The sequence below is a fragment of the Coturnix japonica genome, chromosome 5 (genome assembly GCF_054131305.1).
Source record: "Coturnix japonica strain WE chromosome 5, WE-NBRP24, whole genome shotgun sequence".
Classification (NCBI taxonomy): domain Eukaryota; kingdom Metazoa; phylum Chordata; class Aves; order Galliformes; family Phasianidae; genus Coturnix; species Coturnix japonica.
In genome coordinates this window covers 35,325,336-35,351,781 of record NC_140667.1, presented here as the reverse complement: position 1 = coordinate 35,351,781, position 26,446 = coordinate 35,325,336, and the positions used below count along the sequence as shown (strand labels likewise).

Sequence of the window (26,446 nt, the reverse complement as noted above, 5' to 3'; positions counted from 1 at the left end):
CCAAAAAAACAAACAAACAAACAAACAAAAAAAAAACCCAAAAACCACCAAAACCCTCCCCTACACACAGAGAGAGAGAAATCCCACGTGTTTCTGGCAACGCAATCACTGGTAATTTGCAGCTCCTCCCTTCAGAAATGCTGCCTCCGAATTTTAAAACTGTGTATCTCAACAGAAAGTGGCATTGCTGGTAAAAGAATAAATCTAGGGATCTGTATTCAGTCTCGTGTTGAGGGCTTTGTTTGTACAATGGTATTTTGTAATACGTCAGGTTTTGCATTTCTGATCTTTGTTGTTTAAACTGATGAGCAACAGCCACCTTTCCTTTTAATCCACGGCACTAAAAACTTAACAATTTCCTACAACATAAAGTGAAGCACAATAGAAAGGGAAAAATCTCCAAGTGAAAAATACTTCAAAAAATCTTGAAAAATCATACCTACTCTTGTTTGTAATGTCTGAAATTATTACAAGTATTTTCACTATGAGGACTTTTGATAGATGACTCACAATTTAGCTAAATTCAATAAACCACACACTGTGCCTGTCCCAGTAGGTGACTCATGCATTTTGTATTTCAAGTATCGAATGTTTGCCAAAAACAGTATTTAAAAAAGTAGGAAAATTGTTCAAAAGGGCTTGTGAATAGGCTGGGACTACCCACAGGCAGCTCTTACTTGTGTTCTGGCCACTTACGTGGGATTTCACGGCACCATGGCAGTGTTCAGTGAGGAGTGCTTAACCACAGCGGCTCCACCTTACTCACTTCACAGGCTTTTTTCCTCTCATATATTGTACCTTCTTTAAATACACACACATTAGTATTTAATGTGATACTTTCAAGCAGTTGTGTTCTAAAGAGTAAAGCCTGCAGGGTAAACATTTTCCCCACAGAGTCACTGCTCCATAATTTTATACACATTTCCTAATTTTCCTAGTGCTGTGCTTTGCCCTTCTAAAATTGATTGTAAAGAAAAAGTAAAATAAAACATCGGTCTCAAAAGAACTATTCAGCCGATCCCTGAATACCACATAGTAGTACTTTAAACCAAATAACTCAAGTAAAAATGGCAGAATTTCACCCAGAAGGAGGAAGTTTTTCTCCTGGTCTTGATGCCCTTTGGTTCTGCAGGATGGCAAAGGCAGGCTGCTGGATGCTGGTGACTCACAGGGTTAGCTTAGATTTTAGGCAGTTTTCCAAAAGCACTCACACAGAGCTCAGTGTACATCTGCATCTCCTTTTTCACCTGGAGCAGGAGTTGCCTGACCCCAGAATACCGTGCTCCACATGTGCACAGCATCCACCTACCATAAACTTTTTCCTGAGGACAATTGTGAGGCCACGCTGTTACATGGCGTGCTGAAGGAAACCTTTTCATTAGGGCCTGTGAACTGTATGTGTTTACAGCAAGCATCACTTAAGGTATCTTATTTTCTGGCTGACTCATATGCTCACTAATGGGAGAAATATTTAGTGAAATATGTTCAAATATCCAATCACTCCTTTAATAGGAATCAAATGCTGCAGCATCCTTAATGCAAAAAGAGGTTAATGAAGTCCTCAAGAGCTACTAGGAGGACTGCTAAGTTCATGACGTTGTTACTGGGGGTCACTGGCAATTGGATTACACAGAGTGAACCAGGGAAACTATCAGCACCTGCCTTTGAGAGGATGTGGGGTGAATCTTGTTTTTGAAATACATTCCACAAAAAGTCAGAGACTCATTCCATACTGAATTTGAATGAAATAGGGGAATGTCTCTTGTTATTAATCTTCTCTGCATTTCCCCCCTCCATTATTGCTCTGATGCTTTCACTGCTGATTTGGCTCTTGCTCTGACTTCACAGGATCCCTGGAAGAAGCCAACACAGTGTGGTCTGAAAATGAGTGAACTCAAAGTTCATGGTGACTGGGGACGTATTATGATGGAGCTACTACTCCCATGTATGCAGAAATGGTGAAACTAGGCATCATATTAAGCTCTGCATTTTAATTGCAGTCATTAAAAACCAAGGATGAGGCATGTTTTATTCATTGTTTTGTCAACCACTTCACATTTTCACCCTGATTTTCTTGTAAAAACTAACAAAAGAACTCCTGTGCAAAAGTATTGCAGGAAAACATTTGATCTATTTCAGTTTAATTTAATGAAATTTAGCATCCAGGAAACAAGGAGAGGCAGCATCAGCATGCCCAGCCAATTCTCCAAAGGCCTTAAGCAATTGCTTTTTAAGAGGATCATTAGCTTCCAGCCTACAAAATTAGCACAATTGATGCCTTTGTACTGACATGGGTGCAAGTTATGCTACTTGAAGGAGATATTAAATTTTAAACAAAGAATATATCCTTTGCCAGTAATACTAATTTGTCTAATTGTCCCACACTGGGAGTGAATGCATACATACATACTATGGAAAATCCTAAATAGCACACAAAAAGCATTTTTTGAAGACCAAAACATTCACGTGGGAAATCGTATTGGTTGTCAAATGATGACAGTTGTAATATTAACATTATTAACAAGAGGCCGGAGTATTGTTTTACTATCCATGCACTGTGCTCGAAATGCTATTTAACATCAGAGGCTCAATATTTATCAAGAGCATTTGATTTAATAATATCCAGTATAACAGTACTCCACAGTTTCCATTAGTTTGATTGAATGTTAGATCTGTCTAAGCAAACCAAGCATTAGGCGCTTCAGAGAAAGTCACTTGTAATAGAGAAAAATATAATGCATGAATATTTCATTAGTAGATGAATACCCATCAAAACTTTACTTGAAATGCTTGAAAGTACCTACTGAATGTTTGCCAGTTATTTCAGCAGAGACGGTTGTAATGCTGCTGTTGAAACAGGAAAAATCTATTAGATCATTTAACACACTAAAACAATTATGGTATAATTATAAGGAACATAATTATATGTTCTTGATGTCTTTAATTGTGCAAGCCTCACTAATTAACATTAGAAATTCAATCAAAACAAATTATGCTTCAAAATTTAAGGATGAACTTAAAGAGAAATATCACATTTCCCAAGTCAAACAATTATAACTTTCAATTCCACTTGATGGTAGGCAAACAATTCATGTGTGCGTAGCGACCACTCATCCCATTACCTAAATGTATTTATTCATTGTATTTGGAGATCTGTGTACTCAAGTGCCTTACCCATATCTACAGATATAGTGTCAGTTCTGCCCAAACCAAAATCCAGTAGAGATTCTTTTTGGATTTAACTTTAAAGGAATAGATCCATACTGTGCCCAACACATTTGCGTGTTTTCTGCACAGCACTGCACTGCACTAAATGTACGTGAGATGAAATAAGCCCTATTTTTCAATTATGTAGAAAATATTTTTTTCTAAAAGAATACTATGTATGGGAAAGTATCTGACCAACTCTTCTTTAGGCACATCTTCCAATTATTTTTGACCTTTTAAGAGCCTTCATTGATAATTTTAAAAGCTATTTCTTTAGATCCTAGAAAGCCTTGTCTTTTCCAGATCATGTCAGTGGTAACAGTGATCAGTACCCCTGAATTATTGCTTCAGAGTATTTCAGTTGTCATAGGAGATTTCAGACAACTGGAGATCTCTCAGCATAATTTGGTTAATCAGCACCTCCTTAGTGAACTGTCTTGCATGCTATCAGATGTTGAATGAGTGTAAGAGATATCCTGGCAAATTAGAGAACATCATCTACCATAGAAACAAATTTGCCAAGGTCTCTGCATGCCTGATGACTTCTTCTTTCCAGTGCTGTTCCACTGTTTAACGGAACCAAAAATGATGGTGTGTCATGATCCTCTGTATAAGCTCTTGAAATGTTGCAATATAATGCCCTCAGTGTTACATGATATAATATCCCTCATGTGGCAGGGCTGCCTGATTTTATTCCTTCAATACACAATGATTTCTGGCATAGCTGGAGTATGAGAATTGTATATTACAAAATTTCCCCAGCAACCTGACCTACTCTAACCCTACACGTAACCTACCTTCTTTATATCCTTCTATAATTTTGTAGGCTTGATATTTTAAAACAATTTTTATACACATTTCACCCCATTGTGATCAGATGCACAATAAGGGTTTTATTCATTTGTTTTAGGTATTAATGTATTAATAAAAACAGTCACAATACCCAACATTTTATTTTATTATTATTCCTACAGCAGTGGTCATATTAATATATCTTCTGAAGCCTACTATCTTCTTTTCTCCTTCAAAGAAAGAACAGCCTAAATGACTCTGTGGTACTGACATGCTTTTTGCTGGTGTTTGGAATGGCAGCACGCAGACATATAAATAAATAAATAAATGTTAGATAGAAAGATAAATAAATAATAATAAATCCACATCCATTTCACTTTGAAACAAATGATTACAGAGCAGCTGATTACAATTGGAGAGAAGATGTAGAAAGGCAAAATGCCAGCAGTAGCAATTGGGTTGAATTAACTGGGGTGCTCAGGCACGCTCTCAAGAAATAGATTGACTCACAGAAGGAGTTTTAGTGGTATGAAAACTTGCACTACGTTTCTTCAGCACACATAAAAGCAATCTACCTGATTTTCCCAAAAGTAGCAAAGCAATCAGGTATTTTAACAGTCTATTGCTTGCTAAAAGACACCAGGAACCACAGAAAGCACAAAAACAAGAGGAAAAAAATAATAATCAGAAGCATCTTTAATATCCACCAGTACATTTTCAGGAAATAAATTTATTTATTGGAATTTCTGTCTTAACATTGATTTTTTTTCTTTCAATTCAATTATTTTTCCAAAAAGAAGTTTTGAAAGAAAATATAACTGTAGTTCTTAATTAGTTTATTGGCAAAGAAGGGGAAAACTAATATCATTTTGAATGCTTCAGGGGACTTGGGATGTTTCTCATAGATTTTATTTTGTTAATTTTTATCCAACTATTTAAGCCATTTAAAAGCCTCTCAAAATCAAACTTTAACTCAGGAAATTCTAACAGATGTATTGATAACTTAATCTTTTTTTTCCCTTTTAACTCACAACCTACTGCTGTATTTTTTACAGTAGTTTCATTACCTTCTCTTCAGCCCATAAGTCAGCAAGTTACATACGCATAGTCTTGATCACATCTTGTGTTCTTTGGCTGCACAGAACAGTTTCCTGTTGGAATGCATAGAGTTCAAAATGGACTAATTTGGAAGAGTCAAACTTCCAGTTTTGGCCCTAAAGATAAATCTAAACTTCTTTTTATCAGTGCCGTTATTAGTGAGCCAAGTCTCACGATGGTTGCATGTGCTCTGCTGATTACAGGAAGGGCCACTGAACAAGATACGTGGTGGGAGAAAGACATGATGGTTTCTCACAATAATGCATCTTCTGCTTCCCTCACGAAAGAGGGGAGGGAAAATCAATCAAGCCCAAATTTTTCTCACCTCTGCTCAGGATCTGAAGTAAAGAAAAGAAGCTAAAGGATGAGGCTTCAGAAAGGGACATGAAGGGAAATCAACTAACTAGGTAGAGCAACTAAATAGGCCCTTCTCTCATTTCAACCCTCTGACCATCATCTAACCATAACTGAGACCTTCATTGGGGCTCTCAGTGTGTTTTAATTCCCAACAGAAGCTGAAGGCCTGCATGGTGCTTCATACCAGGCGTCTCCCCAAGTCACCTTGAGCATTCCCCATGAAGGACCATCCTGGCAGCATGCATTCCTCAGCCTACATATTTACAACGCTTTACTTGTAAAAGGAGCACTATCAGCTGCTACATAAAACACATGTTTTGTGTTCTGTTCTGTTCGGTTGAGTGTGTGTTGGTCGTCCAGTGTATTTACCTTGTTCTTCATAAATGGAGAGGCAAAGAGAGAAAGGCACAGCTAAGCATTTGTTCCCTGATTTTTTTTTCCTTTTCTCCAAGCCTAACAACACAGATGAGAGGTCTGATTCATTTTTACAGCTGTTTAATTTTAACGTTTTTAATCTGTATTTAAGAGATGGAGTAAACGAAGTCTGGAATGCGAATAATCTGACCTAAACACCTAGTACAGCTGAGGACATGTTTATTTTTCTTGACTCACACCTATCTAGCTGTATTTTTGTCATTAGATGTAAGGATTTTGATGTCCTGTCAAAATATTGCACCACAGTGCAAGAGAGTAATCTGTTACATATTTTATTCAGTGAGCAGGGAAGAAAAACAACAGTAGATTCCCTCCAGGTTAAGCTTGTTTCATTCACAAATTAAGTCTTACTTTCTAAGTAGCTTTTCATCAGTGATGTCTATTCATGAAAACAATCAGTGTGACACATTACAGGCATATGATTTGCTATACTGGAGCAGTGACAAAACAGAGCATTTACCCTGTAAGTGTCATAGAGATCAGACAACAGAATGAAAGACACACTAAATTAAAGTCAAGAAAGCATGGTACTGTAACCTTCTGAACAAGATCACCAACTTGGGAAATCAGTTGTTAAATACTCACATCAATTAACTCTCACAGTTTGAGAAGAAAAGTGTACTGTACTGAAATGAGGACAAAGTCAGAGCTAGTTGGGCTAAAATAAATGGAATGGAGACCTCCCAGTGTAAATGTAATATTTTCTTATGTAACTGCTTATGAAGCGTAACTGAAGACATATTATAAAACTCTGTAAAGAGATGGAACCAAAAGCCAGAAATTGAGCAACATCAGGAATGCATCTGCCAGTGGCAGGATGAGTCCCTGCCCCCATCTGTACTAGCTGCAGGGTACATGCAGTGTTGTGGTCAGGACACTGCTGCAGGAAATCCCACTGTGGTGCCACACACTGAGAATGACTTACTGCCATTGGATGCAGCGCCCCGGTCCTTGAGGGAGAGTAGGAACATGAAACCTGTGGGCACTGTACTTCTAACCATATCAGTGTTTTCATCATTTCTTCTGGAAAACAAAATTTCTGCGATGTTCGGATATTCAGGGTTTGTATTCATGGTTTCTTAAACAAAAACATGTTTCAAAACAACACTTGCAATTAAATATGTTCTGACTTGCTGGCCTGGAACACATCCTAGTTTCCACCCCATTCCAGTGCCCACTCTGGGTAGGGCAATCTCTACCCATGAAATTAACCAGAACAAGAGAAGCTAAAGCACCAGTGCACTGTTTTCCTTGCTGACAAAAACACTAGAGATCCATTTGCCTTGCTTATTTTGGCTCTTGATCCTCTTTCATCCTCTCAACATCTTCTTCAGTTTTCTGGCATCCTCTACAGTTTTCCCACTTGCCCTGTGAGTCTGAAATATGGCTCTGTGTTCACAGAATCATGGTCTCTATGACGACATGGAGAAGGCTCTATGGGCCGCTTGACTCCTAGGTAGCTCAAAAGTGTGGAATTCCTATCTGGATGATTTATGTATGTATTTATTTATTTCTTTCACAGTGGAAAGTTGTTTCTCTTTCCTATGTCCATCCGCTATACAGATATTTATGTTTTTATTTCTTTATTTTGAAAAACAGCACATTTGTAAACCTCTGGCAGAGGCTGGAAAGAAATAAGTATAGTCTGAGGAGTAGCATTCATCTGGGAGTGGGTCTTAGGACATGCAGACTTCCCCTGTACACTTTGTATACTGAAAGCTGAGTGTGCTCAGCACGTGATATGAGTAAGCCATAAATTGTTGTTTATGCACTAAGTCTTTATATAAATATAGTACCCACTTACTCTAGAAATGTAAAGCTGTGTCAGCAAGTGCTGTGTCCCCAAACTTTTTCTGCTTGGAAAGGAATCATCCATGTTATGCAAATTGTATCTTGTATATAGATACCATAAGGGTGAAATACTGCAAAAATTCCCACAGGATGTGCTAAAAATGTTTAAAAGGCATTCAATTTGATGTTATACATCCAGGGTGAACACTCCTGCCAATACCTCAGCAAATCAGTTCTTACAGTGAATAACCACACTTAACTGGAAAAGAAAGAAAAAAATAAAATAAAATAAAATAAAATAATAAAATAAAATAAAATAGTGAGAGAGAGAATATGAATGAGAAACTTACTTTTGTGAAATAACGGAAGTAACAGTTAACCATCTGGGAATCAAAATAAGTAATCAGAAAACCATTATGAGCTAAAGTCTGAAGTCTAGCCTCATTTCATCAGTGTCAGGAAGCTTAAAGTTCATGAACAGCATTAAGTTCAGCTGGTGGAGGAACTATAAATTCTATCACCAGCTCCCATGGAGCTAACAAGCCTGATGAATAGAGTTGTAAGTGATCAGTCTTATTTATTCCTTATCATTACTGCAAACAAAAAAGATCTAATGAAAAGAGAAATTCTAAATAAAAATAATGAGCAGATGGTACTTCAGGCCCAATGTCTGACATTCAGGCTATTTTTAGCCAAATGGAAAACACACAATAATTTGTTATTAGATAAAAATATTTGCAGTTACTTGATGAAAAGGTCTCACCCTTGGTAGAAAGACAGGCAATTCCCTGCATCTTCCAGAAGCTTCATTTCTTTTTTCCTGTTCATGGTTTATATCTCAAGTCTTTACTTACAAAGGAGAGGGGCAAGCTTTGCTAGAAGCAGCTTCTTTAAAAGTCAACGTTCACATCAGTGTTCAATACTGACCTCCTAAATAACATTATTTCACCAAAAAAAATTGTGTGAGCAGGGTCTCAAAACTGCACAGGGTGCTTTGTAAGCCTTCTCAAACATGAGGCATGCTCTAAAAGTAATGCCTCCTTTATTTTATTATGTTGGTGGTAAGGCACCAGTCTGAACCTTCCCACCAGTATTGTTGCACGTTCTTGCTATGCGACAGATGGCAGCAAGGGGGCAGCCTGACTAAATAGCACCCAGTTTTGTCCTTAGCTGTTCTGCAGATGTCTTTTCTCCTACAATAAAATTCTACTGATAGATGTCAGAGTCCATTTTCTAGCATAATAAAACAAATATTTTCCTGACAGCAGAGGTAAAAATTTGCCCTTCAGTGACAATGGACAATAATATCAATGTTTTGCTTAGTATAATTCTTTTGTGGGGCATTTATGACACAGACGGTTGTTGCAGAAGTGTTAGCATTACCACCTCTTTGCTGCTAGGTAGCATGCTCTCAACTAGGTTGCACTAAAAGGTCTATCCATCAGTCCTCTGCAAATGCAGAAGAAGAGGATTCATTTAAGCCCTCTTTGAGAGTGGTTTATGCTGATCCATTTAACTCTGCATTGCAACACCAACATAATCAGTTACCATTTCCCAACATAATTGGGTGTGCTAAAATAATTGTCAGAAAATGCCCTGAGAATGCCAACATGTCAGTTCAATCAGCTGATGTTAGCATGCTAATAAGAATCACATTTATTCATTCATGATATCCTGGGCTGTAAGTAAAACAATTAAAATTCCATTACAGCGAGCACAGAAGCAAGTAGATTTAAAAAATCTTCATCACAATGATTAGAAATTTAACAGACAAAAAGAACTGTTGATTCCAGAAGCCTTTTTTACCCCTGAAAAACTGTCTTAAGGTAGCAGAGGTCACATTTTAGATCTAAAATATGGAGATAATGAGACTCGTCTCTTTTGTACAGTGCTTTAAAATCTCCTGATGAAAAGTGCTACACAAGAACTCGATATTATTATGATTAATGCTCATAATCACCATCTTCTCAGTACTTTTTCCCCTTCTGACCTTGTAGTTTCCATGTAGTAAAAGGCACTTACCTCACTGCTTGATCAAGCTCTTAAGACAGCTCAGGCAGCAGGTTTATGCCTCCTTTCCAGGAGGTGGATTTAAGAATCTACCTAGGTGGCTTGATAAAAATAACGGGATGCTCTGAGAAAAAAATTGTTTATCCCAGAAAGTTTTTCATCTCCCAACTCTCAAAGTTATTTCTCCCTGAATCACTACCCCTTAGAAGTGACACCCAAAGAAATAATCCTAAGTGAATTTTGTGAGAAAGAATGGATTAAGAATAGTGTTCTAGCAGTGGGGAGATCTCTTTTTAAATAACATTCATTCCAGTACAGCAATTGCAGGTTTGTGAGCAGAGACTGCTATGGCACAGGTCCCACATCAGGTTTTGGCCAGCTGGTGTTCAGGTTATTCTGCAAGAACAGGTGGGTTTCAGTCCCATCACATACAGGATTTAGGAAGTAAAGCTGAAGGGAATTCAGAATTTAAGAAGCTATGTAAATTATATGTTCTGGTTTGGTTTGGTTTGTTTGTTTGTTTGTTTGTTTGTTTGTTTTTCCCTTGGGAGGGAGTCAATAAATGGATATCCCACTACAAGTAGCATATACTTGCATTCTAGGTAATGTGACTGATTTGTGACTGTCAGTTTCCTAAGTTCAGGTAGAAAGTAACGTATTGCAAATTTGAAACAAGCAGAATATTTCCAAGCTAGAATGTAAGCCCTGTGCATCTGGGTTTGTGATGTACAAGTCATGCAGTTGTGTCCAAACTCTAAGGTAAAACAGCAAAAATAAATATTTCAAACCATGAAAGCAAAGGAAAGAACAAATAAAATAAAAATACATTTTTCTGTCTTGTAATCAAAATTTTCTTTCTGAAAACCTAAAATTTCCTAAGATACCGAGTGTCCTAAGATAGGCGATGTTTTAAGCATTATCAGGTACATCCTATATTTTTCATAATACTGTGAGAAACTACAAGGATTTAAGAAAAATACAAATACCAAATTGGGGAGGTGCAACCTAGAGCTTGGTAGTGCAGGTTTTTTTGTCTGAAAGAAAAATACCCAAACTAAGAGAGGAAAAACAAGCCCTCTAACTAGCAGTAGTTACTGAACTACTGCTTGAAAACAAAGCAGGGAAAAATCATATGTGAAGAAATATATTGTCATTCTTCAGAACGCCTCCTGTGCAGTACATATTTGAACATATGTGTGGAACACTGTAGAAGAGCTGTCAATAACACCAACAGAATTTGATGCGTGGAAAATTTCAGCATTTAAGACATTTTACAAGGTCAATATTCACATGGAATTATTTCCCTTCCTTGGAGACTCACAGGCAGGTGATCAACTCTTTTCAGTGCAAATGAGCCTTTCTCCCCACAGACGCAGATATCTCTCCCAAATAACCTTGGATAAAATTATATTTTAATTCCTGTGAACGTTCCCTCTCTTTGCTGCGCTGAATTATTTGTGTTTATTTTTACCTTGCTCCACCAGCTGCAAAGATACCACTAGCTGTGAGACAAAAACCTTCACAGCTGGAAACCAACTAAAATAGTCACTGGGATGATGCCACAGATACACAGCATCAATTAGCAGCAGGAGCAGCTGTGGCAGCAGGCAAGGGCCTTCCTGTGTGCAGTTTGCTGCCCTGCTTTGCATCAGATGGCCCTGCTCCTGGGCAGGAGGTAGCACTGCACATGTGCTGAACCACATTTGTGCTGCACAGGGGGACAAAATGAGTCTGTGGAGACACTTAAAGGTGTTACAGGCTCTAGTTTGGGGCTGGTAAGCAGTTCATACAGCTTTTGCCAGGTAGAAAGCTCCTAAGCAGTTTCCTCTGTGCTGAGGAAAGTACAGTGAGCCTTTAGTTACCACCTAAGATCTGCCCTATTTTTGAGTGGCCCAGATTCATGGGAGTTTCTTCATCATCCCAGCGATGGTGTTCCAAGGGTGGTGCATGCCAGAGACCTCAAGAGCCATTAATAGATCTGCACAGCTCCAATGGATTGTTACTTACACTTGCTCATCTTTCAAACTGGAGTCTTCTAATACTACCCAAGCTTTTAGGGAGAGAAAAACTGAGAGAAATTGGATGAGGGGAAGAGTAAGAGGAGGGAGAAAGGAGGGGAGAAGAGAGAAAAGAGGAAGATAAACAAGAAAAAAAGGTCTCGTTAAATTCAGGTTGCAAATTAAAGGACAGATAATAAGCCAGTTTAATTAAATTAGTGTTGTTAAACTAAATACAATCAGTCTCCATGCACTTGGTGCATATGCAAGTTCAGATACTAAGTAGGCTGTTCTGTCAGGAATCCAAGATACCAGCGCGCAACAATCTGCAAAAGCCCTGCTGCAGGTCATGTACAGAATTACTTCAAATGTATTAACTTCCCCAGCAGTTCTCCCTAAATGAGAAAACATACATGAACATCATCTACAAGGCATTCAGAGGAAGCCATGATGTGAAATGCAGGGAAATAAGCTTCTCAGGGACAAGCTGCAGTTTGGAAAGAAATAGAGTTTGCAGAGCTGTAGAGTAAGAATGCTTTGTAGGTGGACAGGTGGGTGAAGCATATTCCATTATATTGGTCAAACCCTTCTCCATCCCATTTCTCAGTAAAATTAAGTATAACAATAATAGATCCCAGAAGGCCTTTACAAAGCACAAACAGTAAAGAAAAATTAAGAAAACACTCAACTATATTTTACTTGTAATAGTATGCTCTGAAAGTACATTTTGAGGTAGATTCTTTGTCTTTCAGTTGTAGCACTTAACTCAAAACACTGTCATCTGTACTGAATTCAGCCTCAGATTAATGGAGGCTTAATAGATTTAAATGATTCTTTAGCTCCTCAGAGCTGAATCACTGGGGAGATACAACATGAGACATTTAATATCAGATTGCAACTAGACAGTTCTCTAAGAGAGTCAGTTATGTCTTGACATTCATTACTCTTTCAAGAAGACCCAAATAATAAGATGCTATATTATATAACATTATATGTACTTTTTTTTTTTTGAAACTTAGAAAGTATTCTTACCACCTCCAGAAAATGCACATACCAGACTGTGAGAAGCACATTTTCCATTATTTAGTTCTATGTTTTAAAACCTCAGTGAAAGTATCAATTGCCTTAACTTAACTGGCTCACAGACCATAATTTGTGTACTTTCAGTAACAGTCAAAGAGAATACTGATCAAAGCAAAAAATGGCAAAATGCATCTTCTTAATTTCTTTATAGTCCAAGAAACTCAGCCATACTTTTATAGATTCTCAATGCTTAAACAAGATACCTGTAAAATGCAGCCTTGGTGCTCAAAACTGTGCTACTTATCGTTACAGGTTCTGTTTCTTTGCTGAATTACCTGCCTACTGTTTTCCTAAGACAGCTCAAGATGCTTGAGCCTCCTTCCCTGCAGGGCCCTGTGTGGTGGGAGTGCCTGTATTCCCCACTCCTGGGCAATGCTCCCAGCACTGGGCTGCTCAGTAAACTCTTCTGATATTTTCAGAGGTCAGGTTGTCCAGCTAATGCAAGGAGCATGTGAAATGTCATATCTTGACACCTGGTGCCAGATGGGGTAGCTATCCTGTCACTTCATACATTGCTTATTGTGACTCTCAGCCTATGACCTTCACATGCTTAATGGGCTGAAATCAGACTGCAGCCTTATGATGGTGTCAGGTGAAAAAAAATAATGGAAGATCATCAGACACTGAATCATTACCTGTCACCGTAATCACATTTGGGCTGTGTTGAAGAATACATGTGGCAGGGCAGAGCTAGTCCTGCTTGCATTGCCCGTGGGCTGAACATGAACTTAGGGTTTCTGTTCCCCAGGCTGTCAGAGCAGGGCCTTTCATGAACACTAAATTCACATAAAAGTGCAGTAAAGTTTTATTAGGGGAAAAAACACCCTCTAAACATTTGGCTCAATTCTCTGCTGCAGGAAACCTTTCTGCTTCAGCAGCCAAAAGAACTCAGGCCAAGACAAAAGTACATTGCAAGAGTTTAACAGGAACTGGCACCAAACTGAACAGTAATTTCCTTACACCAAGTGACACTAGCTCCTTGCTTTTATTATAAATCAGATGTGTCCGTGTATTTTCAGAACTGAAAACAACAGTCACTGAGTTATGCCTGAATTCATGCTCAACTCTCACACAGCCCATAGTGAGCCATCACATAGCGCCATATATTATGTGAAACAGCTCTCAAGAGCATAGCAAATTAGTCTAAATGATGTTACATTGTTCAATATGCTCTCAGCGTGGATCTTTTTTTATTATTATTATTATTTTTTTCCCAGAAAAGTAACATGAGGATTTAACTACCTTAGCTTGAGACAAAATGAGAAGAACGGCACTTAATCTTTTTCTTCTCTGCATCTTCTGTTACCACAGAACAGATAATACACCAGGAGAATGCTGTTAGAAATATTTCCTGAGACACATAAGTGCCTTTGGAGCCTTTGCCCATTGGACTAATTCCACAAATGTATTCAGTGCCTAAACACACAGAATGACAGAGAGATGATAGATAGAAATGGGTAAATACCCATCTAGAGTCCTAGTCTCATTCTATCTGGTTTTCTGCTGAAAATTCCCATGCATCCTAGACAAATGGTACTAAAATAAAGTGAATTGCCCATGCACATTTGACAAATCAAAACTACGTGCTCAAATTCATTTCCATATGCTGTGTATTGGTAAAAAATTGCCTTCATATGTTAGATTCAAGAGGAGAATGAAGGCATCTTAGTATCGCTTAAGTATCCAAATAAAAATTTCAGATCCTCAAAGATTCCTCAGGTTTCCACAGGTCAGTTCTCTTAGGAGACCAAGTTTCTGCACTAGGAATGAGCTGAAATGTTTGGGTCCTGAAAACACTTGGCAGTATGGTGTCATTCCCACACTTTAACTGGCTGACCTCCCCAGACAAGGAAGACAGCCTGATCTTCAGGAGCTGGCCTGTGAAATACACAACAAGCATATCTGATCTTAGTCAAATCACAGTTGGGAAGAGAAGCTGTCCATTATCTACTCATCCCAGTCACTATCAGTATTAGAAGTATTTCCTCAGGATGCAATTTCTCTTGAACTTGCTCTCCATGTGGGTGAATTGACTACCAGACTGCAGGCTGTTAAGACTGTCATTATGTAAGAAGCACACCTCACACTTCGTGTGCAATCATAGACCCACAGAGTTGCAGAGAAGACACTCTCTCTCCAAAGTGAAAGAGAAAAAATCAGGAAGGGACAGGGCAGGATACTAAACTTCAAACACGAGAGTTGTACTCACATCCCCAGTGCTTCTTAGCATTTCTTCCCAAATTGGTTATCTCTGCACAGCATTTCCTACTTTCTCATCATTTAGTGTGCAATTGGAAGTATGAATCCACTTTTATTTCTTACAGAGCTTCTTCTGTCAACCAAAAACAAACTGTTCAAGGAGCTCTCTAGGATTAGAGCGCTTAATTTTCAGTTCATCGATTTGGTTTGTCACTTTCAATAAATGGGACTCACATGTCCATGCACTTTTAGAGACATGAACAATTCTGAAACTGTGGTTTAGAGTTCTCTGTCATTAAGATACCTTAGTAAATTTTATCAGACATCACATTCCTCAATATCTGCAAAAGACTAAGACAGCTTGAGATAAAAACTGGTTCTCATTAAAATGCTGTGAGAGAGATCACTACTTTCCTACACCAAAACCTGTAAAATAGATTATGTAACTTAAGAACAAGCTATAATTGGATGAAGTGAGACTTAAGAGCTGCAGGTTTGTGTTTCTTCTAATATTAATTCTCTGCCAAAGCACTTCATTAAATCTCAGTTACAGGTCAGAGTTGCACCATGTAATAGTGGGATATATTAAATAATCATGTACTAAGCATGGGTCTTTATTACCTCACTTCACACACACACAAAAAAAAGTAAATCTGATTTTGTGAGGCAAAAATTCCATATCCACCAGACATTTATAGATCAGGAGAAGGAAATACATTTGGTCACAGGATTCCCTGGTGTTCTTCCTCCATAAAGCATTCTCTCAGGTTACCAATGAAATCAGTGAAGCAGTGGCTCAGCTGTAACTTAAACATGCGGTTCAAAATTTTAAACTGAAGGAAAACACAGCCTTTGTTTCTTCATTGCCCAGACTAAAAACATTTGATAATTCTTTTGTGTATTCAGTAATTTGACCAGGAAAAATCAGCTGAGCAGTGTAAGTTAATGAGTAAGCAGGGAATATTTGAGTCTCCAAGGCCAAGTGCCATATGTAATTCTTCCCTAAGGCACAGGAAGAATAAGTGCAGAGGAAGTGCAGGCACACCATGCAATATACTCTTTCAGTATGTAGGTCTAAGATACAGGCCTGGAACTCGTGCTCTTAGCAGAGCAAAGCTTCCTTTGTGGTTTCCTCTCCAGCCTGTCCGAGTCTGCTTCAAGCTTCTCCCACCTTGGCTTAGATCGGACATCTTCCACTGTCAAAGGAAGAACTGACTTTTTTTCCTAAAGATAGGGTGAGCTTTTTGTCATTAAACTGCTCTAACATTTGAAGCAGATTCTAATATTGAACTTATGACAATAATTTTGCAAATAATTAAAAGAAAAAATAAATGGTGGCCTATCACTCAGACTGGATTACTGGCTACCTTCTCCATGCACGGTCATAAATGAAGCTTAAAACTTGGCCCTTTACACTGAACATAATTTGGAGGAAAAAGCCTCCTAGACAGATGTCTACTCCATGGTTCATAAGAGTATGTGATACCATCCGCACTTTTCACAGCTAAACCCTTGAAAACTGGGAGATTGATAAAGGGACCCAAACGTGAAGAGCATTCATTAAAAGATGCAAATAGCCAAGATCCATGCTGTTTTGTTTCAATCTTCTTTATCCTGTTGAAAACAGGAAAGCCTCCTGTCATGCAGGCTCAGGGATTTTCAGGGCCCAATAAAGGTTAGTGACATTTTCAATTCATGTTTGTTTTCATTCTTCTAATCATGAACCCCGTGTCAGCCTGAGAAACCAGCTGAGCTTAATCCATAACCTTTTACAAGTGAAACATTAACTCACAGCATGTTCTGTTGTCTTTTTAAAGCAATACAAAAGCAAAAGGAGGGGGAAAAAAAAATAAGAGAGCCACAATATACATTATAAAACATAACAGCAGCCAAATCTGAAGGTAACTTGAAAGTAGCTAATTGTGGAAAACAGCATATTTTTAGGTCCTTAAATTCATCATCTACAGATGTCATAACTACTGTTTACTTCACAGGATGATTCAGGACTGTCTGTGACAGAAACCTAAGGGCAAAAATGTAGTAATCACCAGTGAAATAGGAGCTAGAATATTTATCTACGTCTTCAGTATGCTGGCCCATTTTCTTACTTTCTTCTTATTTTCTTTCTTTTTGATTGGTACTAACCTTAGAGAAAATATCCAACTACTTTCTCCTCTTTTCTTCTACAAATTAAGTGCTCCCACTGGTCTCCCCTCAAAGTTCTTTTCAGTTGTGTGAACAGTGCTTCATGTTTTTAGTGAAACACACTGTGACCATCTGGGTTTTACACAAGGTGGATGGCTGGCCACACACGGCAGCTCTCCTGCCCTGAAGAGAACGTGGTGATGCACATGAAGCCAGCCTAGAGAACAGCTCTGGCTACAAAGCACACACAACCAATAGAAGAATAATTATTTCTCAAGCCTGTAAAATCCATTATGCAGAAATCCTTACCTCCCATATCTCTGCTAGATAACAAGCAGAGTCACCCATATATTAGGGAGGAACTCACGTTACAAACTTTTCTTGCCCAGAAAATGAAATTATGTTAATTCTTAGAGAAAAGTGAAGAAATAGCATTTGGGATGTACGGAAAGGAGGACAGTGAGGCAGAAATCAAAGAGTGTAGGATTTCTTGAAATGGACTGAAGTGTAAGCAAACCCATGCGGTACAATCATGAGAGAACCACTTCCTTAGGAAGCTGCCTGAAAATAACCAGAATGAGCTAGAGGAAGCTGACACAATGAGCCAAAAATCAGAAGGCTGAAATGACCCATCTCCACTGATGTTGCACCAGGCACATTGCTGTTTCCATATCCAGACTGCCTGATCACAGCATTTTGACAGTGCTCCTGAGCCTGCTAGCCAGCATGGCATTAAAACTTTTTCATGTAACTGAAGGCTATGAAAAATTAAGAAGCTGAAGCTGAGACTAACAGAGAGAGCAAAGCACTGTATTACCTGCTGCACACTGCTCTCTTGTGCAGCAAAAGTTTTGGCACGAAGAGCAGGACTAACCATGTGCAAGCAGGTCAGCAGGGAAAGAAGTCACAGTACCTGCAAAATGCTCTTCCCTTTGGTTTGTCAGCCAGGGTTACTGCTGAGACTGGAAGGCACACAGCCACAGCCCAGCCTTGTCTTCTGAAGTGGAGCACAGAAAGAGACCAGAGCTTCAAGACCTACTTAATTCTCCAGGCTGCTCCTGGGGCAATGCAGCTACTTAGCCAGGGCAGAGCGTAGCATTAGAATCAAGTCCAGAAAGAATAAAAGGGGCTCAGGAGGATTAAAAAAGCTTTTATAGCTAGGGAAGTAAATACTAAAGAGAAAGGAAGTCCATTAACAGATGAGGGGATGAAATTATGGCAACTCAGAAATAGTGAGATAATAGCCTCGCTAAATGAAAAGTAGAAGGAACAAAAAGGAGCTAGAAGGTCCTCTGAAAATAACTATTGGTAATCACATCTAAGACTCCACATTAAATATTTCACTTATCCTTAAGAGAATTAGCTAATAAATTTATTCAAACACTACTTATTATACCTTTGGTAAGAACATCTGCATTCATGACTCATGCTGATGTCATACTAGAGTTTCCAGGTGCTGTTTTCAGAAGGGCTAGTATCTTTGTGGCCTTGCCAGTGAATCCATCATCAATTCAGCCTTCAAGCTGGCTGTCCTCTCCTGTGTTATTCCACCACCTGCTGTTGCTTTCCAGATTTTTTTCCCATTCGTAAACAAACATAAGCTTTTTATTTATTTATTACTAATTAAAAACCATATATCTAAGCATAATTTTAATTATTAAAAAATCATGTTATTTTTAATACTTATGTCAGGACATGAGCTTTTTGAGTCTCTACATTACAGACTATAAGACCGTAACTAATTATGTCAGGCAGATGTTTAAATGCAGTAGTTTCCAAGGGGAGAAAAAAAAAAAAAGAAGAAAAGCCTTGATACCTGGGCAGATTTGCAAGGATTGCTCAAGCCTGCATTTCCCACCTACCACATCACCTGCTGTCACTACCAGGTGTGCCAGAGCTAACAATAGTCGTTAGTGGTACATCTGTACTACGTGTTGTTCATGGTCTCACTCTCTCAGAAGGCTTCCTCTGTTTGCCGTGTCCAAATTACAAGAACTCAAATTTCCTTCTGTTTCCTGGGAACAGAAATGAGTGTTTTGTGCTGTGCTGTAGGCAGAAATTTGAGTAAACTGAGCCCTAAGTCATGAGGCTCTCTCACTAGGTAGCACCAGGTGGGAGTCAGAGCCAATGGGTATCCTTGATCTTTAGCATAGCATTTATTTCATTACATCTAATTTGGTTGATATTATCAACATTATTACACTGATAGTTGTTTCAACTCAGACTAATTTAATTGATAGAATTCTCTGTCCTTGCTATTATATGAGACAATTAGCTCTCATTAGTTCACATTTCACTCATTTTCCACTGACTGATTGCACTACATACTGATACTTGCTAATATCAATATGTAATGCAATCAGTCAGAGGAAGTGTTGGTACAATATCTCTAAAAACTATCACACTTATCATTCTGATTGTCTTCAAAGTACCAATATTTTCCTATAACTTAATGGTTTCATAATGTAATATTTTGTATTAATAACAATCTTTTTAAGGTCACACAGTTAATCACATACAGATTAAATAGCGGTTAACTAATGAGGACGGCAACTTATTAATAAATTGCAGATAATACACTTCCGTTATTCAGAGTAACCTTTAAAGAGCAGAACTAAAACTGAGGGCTGACTTAAAGACATTTTACTTCCCTTTTCCTATATATTTTTTTCATTTTTCTTTTTCCTGAATTTGAAGCTTTCCTTGTATGCTATTGTCACAGGCCTACCGTAACCATATGGAGAGATTTAGCAAAGCAGGAACACAAAGCTTTTGCTTTGATAGAAGAGGTGAAGAGGTTTCTCAAATTGTACTACTGTTAATTTGTCCTGTAAGCACCTGTGGTGGGGAGTCTGTAAGGACTGAAGCACAGAGATTTGTCTATCAGATTGTTTCATCAGAAATGCTGAAGATTCAAAGAAAAGGGTTAAAGACTTTATATAACCAACTGAATATAGTCCACTGAGCTTTGACTGAGGCCCATCTGTAAATACACTAGCAGTTTACTCAGAAAAATGCATGCTTAAATTTCTCTTCTTAAACTTCCATATTTCAGAACTCACTGGTGTGAATTTCTAGCTGTGTTCATAAACAGAAAACTTGAAGTCGTTATATTTTCACTAAGCAGAGAATTCCTCAATATGCCAGTAGAGTGCGGATCATTCTACGAAAAATAATAGTCCAACTCTCTCAACATGCTATTCGTTCAATCTTAGCAATTCAATAGCAAACACATTTAATCACCTCTACAGTTAGTCTGAAACAAGCTCATAATCTTTAAAAGAGAATAAATGATGTGGGAATTTTTTTTTTTTAAAAAAAGGGGGGTGGGGGGTTGCATAAAATACATGGTTTGTAGTTAAAGACTAGAAAAATTCAGAACAATCATATTTTAAAGAGTAAATCCAAATTAGTCTTGCTATGCAAAATTTGATGCTGAATAATGACAGAGGACATTTAAATACCAGAGTTACTATAATAATCTCTGTTTGAATCATGGCTTCCACGAACTGGGCTAAGCCTTCAGACAGAAACTAATTGCTACAAACACTAATTTTCAAATCCCTTTTGTTTCCTACTGCAGGCACCTCTGGATGCAGAAGGTACCCAATTAGCAGAATTCATGATTCTGATTGTGCATTGTGGGGATAGTATAAACACTGCTGATTACTATTCCATTGCCATGGTTGATTTTTATTTTACTTATTTATTTTTTTTTCTGATTGCTTAATAAGGCCATTTATTCTGCATCAGGCAATGGCAAGGCTGCTGGTGAAATCAGTTAGGTCACTTTTTCTGGTCATAGTAGCAGGAGGAGCCTTGTGATGGCAACAGATAACTAAAGGCATAATTACAGACTATTTAACCACATCTGTTTCTCCACTTAACATTGTTTGCTCAAGTTAGATGCAGTTAAATAAATCAAAAGGAAAATAATGGTGAAGACACTAAAAAAAATTACTATTACATGGGTAAAACTCTAGAGTTTGTTGTAATTACAGAAAACAGAATTTACAGTGAGTTTTAAAAGGTACTAATTTATATTAGAGAGTTTCTATACACATACACTCTCATCCATTTGCTGCTGATTTTATAGCCTCTATTATTTAAATACCTATTTATATAGGAAAAAACTGTTGAAACTAGAAAAAAAATGTAGATAACTATTATGTACTGAATTTAGCTGCATGTTCTTATCCAGTATAATAATGATAAATGAAGTTTAGCAACTCGTTTTACAGTTCTGTGATTAAGAACAAATCCTGTTAATGTCAGCACCTCCTATCAATGACAATGGATAAAGCAGAGATCTCCTAATACCTCTATGAGCAACTCCATATGTAACTCCAGCCATCTGGGGATACTGTATTTCTCCTTTGATTTTATTTCTGCAGGTACCTCCATTGTTATCATTCCTTACTATATTGCTACTTCAGAACCAAGTATAGCACAGAAATACATAAGCTCTATCAAAGGCCACATTGCACACAAACAGCCAAATGACCTGGTGCATCATATCTGTATATTTAGCAAACACCAGCATGTGTTCTAAGATTTTTTTCTGCACAGAAAAACATAATCAAAATAAGTAATGTCAGATGGGGTTTATTTTTAAGTTGATTTATTTTATTTAGTTTCTGTGTGGTTTTTGTCATCAGTGTTGGTTGGTTTTAAATTGATGGGCCAAGGAACAAGGGCAAATATCAAATTTCTTAATGTCAGCTGCTACCAAGGAGCAGACAGGCAGATGTTTCATGCTATCCTTGAAAAAACTACAGCAAAGCACACCAACAATGCAGAACCCACTGAAAAAACTAAAGTCTGCCTGATGCTCAGGCTGTCATAACACAAGACCAACATATGTTTAAAAATAAAAATCACTGACTTAAAACAATGGAATTCTACTATCTTACATCAGATATGTCTATGCACCCCACCCCCTCCTTCTTTTGTTTTTTTCAGTTATCCTTTGTTTTGACAGACCATTGGAAAGAGCTTGAAGCCTGTTAGGACAAGTAATTTGGGCTTTCAGGGTGCTCCTCTGTATCAGGAACTTTTTTTTGCTGGTTACAATGGATTGTACTGATGTGGTTATGGTTGTGCATCCTACGTAAAACACAAGTGTCACACTTGCAACCATTAGAGGAAAAAAAGCCAAACTGTTCTAGAAGTAAAAATGGATTTGTAGAAAGATGGGTTAAATAAATAGTACAATCCTAGTTTCAAATGATGCAGACGAAAATACTATCCTTTCCGAGCCGAATTCCAAAGTCAAACACAACTGGGGCATAAGAACCAAGGAGTCTGAGTTACTCTGCTGGCAGGGGCTTTTACTGCTCATCAGTGTCAGTACAGGCAGAGCTTGCTGACTAAATTAAATCTGTAGCATCTGTCATTGACATAGGTTACTATTGTTTGAACTGACTAGTTAACAATTTTTGCTTGGTAACAGGGAGTTATGACGGCGCACATCCTCACTGTGCATGCACACATGTGCACGCCTATGCACATATGGAGAATTAAAAGATTTAGTATTTTGCTTACTACAGAAGCACATGTATTTCAATCATGCTGCTTGTACCTAGGGTTAGATGTCTCATTTTCATGAGACATTTACTCAAGGCAATGCATTCAAGGCTGACCTTACTCATATTTTATCTATTTCCATTCCCTGTACAAAGACCACTGTTGTCATTACAGGCTTAACTCACGATTTTCCTCTGAACTAATACTGAATCTTCCCTTCTAGCACATCTTACTCCCAACTCTCCCGTCTACACGCTGCCCAAATTGAAACAGTTAAGATAGCTTTCCCCCTATGCCTCCCTCTTATCCTTTAATACATTTTAAAATCCTGCTCTCAATTTGAATGCAACATAACAACTCTTCTCCAGCTTCTTCCCTGCTATTCAGTTGTGTTTCTCAAAACAGCTCTTGCAAAAGAGCTGATTTTCCCTTTAACCATATCTAGTGAGGTGTGACTAAACAAACTTCCATAGAACCATTTGCCCTCAGTAACTGCGGACACTGAATTTAAGTTTCCACTGTCACAACTTCCCTTCTGAGACAAAACACAGCATTTTAGAAACCAGACATGAACACAATCCTGCCAGGAGCACCAAGTACATACCTACCACTGCACACCTTCACCAACAGCTTGACCTCCTGCCCAAAGCAGCATGTTGTCACCAAGCAATAGACTTACACATGACAAGGAATAATAGATGTGAGACACATAACCCCTTGCTCAGCTGCAGTATTTTCTAATAAAGCTATTTCAGAGAATTTTGGACTAGTGCATGTCTTCTTCAAGCTTACATGAACAAAGGTAGAGCTACTTTGTTCTGTTGTCCAGTCCTACGTTACAGTAACTAGGAACAGCTCTGGGAGTTTGCCTTTATTTCTGGCAGATGCATTTTTATATAAGCTAATGTTTACTTGTCTGTATAAAATATTCTAAGCTCACTCTCTTAGAGTTGCTAATCTTTCACTATAACTCACACATTGCCTTCTTTTCATTTATTTTTGAAATTATTGTTACAAATTACATCTTAGTGTTTTAAATAAATGCTCACCTGGCTTGCTGCAGTGAAGCCAGGAAGGTGTGATCTCAGCTTTCTTGTACTAATGAACTTGAGTTCATTAAGACTCTGGCTAACACTGGAAGAGTTTTATCTGAGAAAAGATAAAACTTTGTTTGGCCAGGCTTTGGGGATCTCTCAGTATTTCAACTGCGTTGACAAGCACTGGATTGATCTCTGGCCTTTACTATCTTCTGTTGTTACAAAGATTTTTCAACTTCCACATAATGTATTTATAGCTCAGTAAAAGAATCTCTTAATTCTTTGGAGATGTCCTTGTAGCAACTGTTTTTGTACAACAGGACTTATCATGCTCGGTTTGAAACATTTGAACCTGTATCATCTGTTTACTAGGAAAACATAAAAGGGGCTGCATTTCATCTGTAAGGTCTTCCTCTAGCACCTGCATTTGTATCATGAGGTAAAGTAGCATGTTCTGGTTTAGTCTCATCTTCCGTTTTTTAAAAATAAATCTCCTATTTTTAAAAAAGAGAGTGTCTGAAAATAAAGCTTTACTATAAATACACATGCATTCACAAACCTGCAGGTATGTTGTGACTGTTGCTCTCATAGCTAAGATGGCAGAAAATGCAGAATGTGGCTGCAGTCAGCTACAGCAGCTGAGATCTGGAACGTGACCATTCCCAGCTGCAGTGATATCAAGCTCTGGCAAAGCAGAAGGACAGATAGCATGCAAACTAATGCTATTTATTACAAAGGGAAAAGTCTTCTACTTGCATTAGGAATGAGAAACAGTCCAAAATTTTCATTATCAGTATTACGTGACCGGCCCAGGCTTGGGAAGGTACTATTAACCAAACCTGCTAGCAATATCCCACTGTCAGGTAAGCAGCCATTTCCAGTTTAGATAATTGCCCCATACATTTTGCTTGAAGTTATGAACAAGTATGCTGTAAGACAGAAATTTCTAGTCTGTGGAAGTGCTTGATGTATTTCCAGGTGTAAAGCACCCAGAAGACATTTATTTTCCTCAACTACACCTTGGCAATATCATAGTAATTGCTGGAGGGTAGTCCTGTACCTAATGAATTCTGAGTTGTTTTTTGGTATTTTGGTATAAAGCCATTTGATAAAACTCATAAACATGCTTGTGTGTTGATACTGGATCATTTCAGGCTGAACATTTTACCTTTCTCTTCTGTAGAGTCAAAAAGTCCTTAGGTGCATTGCTTTTGCTGTCTTACTCAGCCGTCAAGCTGAAGCCTCCATTCCTTCCCCAGACAGGCTGTTGTCATGAGCATTTTCTGAAAGTACCATGCCTGTAAATACAGAATAATGTGGCAACATTACTTGGATATCAAACACTATGTAGGCAGAACACAACCATAATGCAGAAGCAATAGAGATTATTATTAAAAAAAACAATAAAAGCACAGAAAGAACTCAAGTTATTTCTACTTACAAATCTTTGATTTATTAAGCAATATAGGTGTGAACACTCACAGACTATTAAAAATAGATAAGGTATTTAAAAATACATAAAATATTAGTCTTCATACTTAGGTATATTAAATTTTAGAAAGCAGTTACATTATAAGTTATTAGGCAACAAAGATCAAGTATTTGTTTTAAATCAAAGGATGCAGTATTATTCATCTAAGTTGCAATTTCTACTTTAGATTTTAAGAGAGAAAAGTCTGGAGCTGTTCTTTTCTTTCTTGTGTAACCAGTTATTTAAATCTATTGAAACAGACACCTCACTATGCCAAGTAGTGTTACCAAGCAATCAAAATCTGGAAGCACACAAGTGTCATTAAGGACAAAACATATAGATCACATATTCTGAAAAGTACGTTACCCTTTTGTGTCAAAAATACTACCCAGCAACTTTGTTCCAACTGGATGTCTACCAAAAAACAAGACAAGTTAAAAATCAGCAGAGTTAAACCCCTTGGAGAGATGTAGTGCTGTGAGTATAATTGAAATGTTAATAATTACGCTCATACTGATAATTACCAAGAATAGTTTGGTATAGTAGTTACAGAGCTCACCTTTCACCTCTGGGTCTTGGATTTGATTTCTACCTGGAACTGTATGAAAAGAGTTCAATTATCTCCATCTCCCTTTTAGTGGATGGATTTTCCACCCCATTCACACTTCAGAAATAAACAAGAATAAAAATGGAGAGGGACAGAAAGAACATTTTATGGCCCCTAATTAGCTAATTAGTTTGAAGTTGTTGGGTTTTTTTAATTAAATTTGTGAGGAAATGTAATACAGTTTAGACCATTTGGAAAAAGAGACAAAATGACTGAAAAAATGCAGGCTGAGAACAAAGATCTACTGAAGACCTTTTGGTACAGTTTATTTTCATGTTTTGAGTACAACGTACAAAAATTACAGTGGTCTAGTAATGTAAAGATAATACATATTGTTGCTGTGCAACAGCTTCATAGCTGAGTACCAACCTTAACAACATGATACAAACAATTTCATTTAGTACTTATTTCTATTCAAGCTAATGCTTAATAGGAAAAAGAATTAAATTATAACATGCGAAGAATTAAAGCAGAAGGTTGAACATACACATCATACTCATCCAATATTCTGAAACTGGATTTTAAGTAGCCCAGTCACAACCATCCACACATGCAGAAACAAAGCAACAACTATGAGAATATATAAGTATCCATATGGTTCTCTATCTCCAAGGTTTCAAAGATGATATATAGTTAGTCCTACTTTGGAGTGCATCTCTTGGAACTGAAAACATTGTGTTGGGAAGAGCAG

At 37.7% G+C, this 26,446-nt stretch overlaps 1 protein-coding gene across 3 annotated transcripts in view; it reads right to left on the bottom strand.

Moving 5' to 3' along the window:
* LOC146760758 (uncharacterized) overlaps positions 1–25,529 on the bottom strand; it is a 60,605-nt gene extending 35,076 nt beyond the window's left edge. For 2 of the 3 annotated variants that reach the window (XR_014946687.1, XR_014946688.1), the window contains exons 1-2: positions 25,515–25,529; positions 24,846–24,975 (exon numbers count right to left, since the gene is read on the bottom strand). The gene's annotated coding sequence lies outside the window, so the exon portion shown is untranslated. Of the gene's footprint in view, positions 1–24,845; positions 24,976–25,514 lie in introns of those variants that run through there. The other variant, XM_085549153.1, reaches the window with a different exon arrangement.
* Between the last annotated feature and the right edge of the window lie 917 nt (positions 25,530–26,446).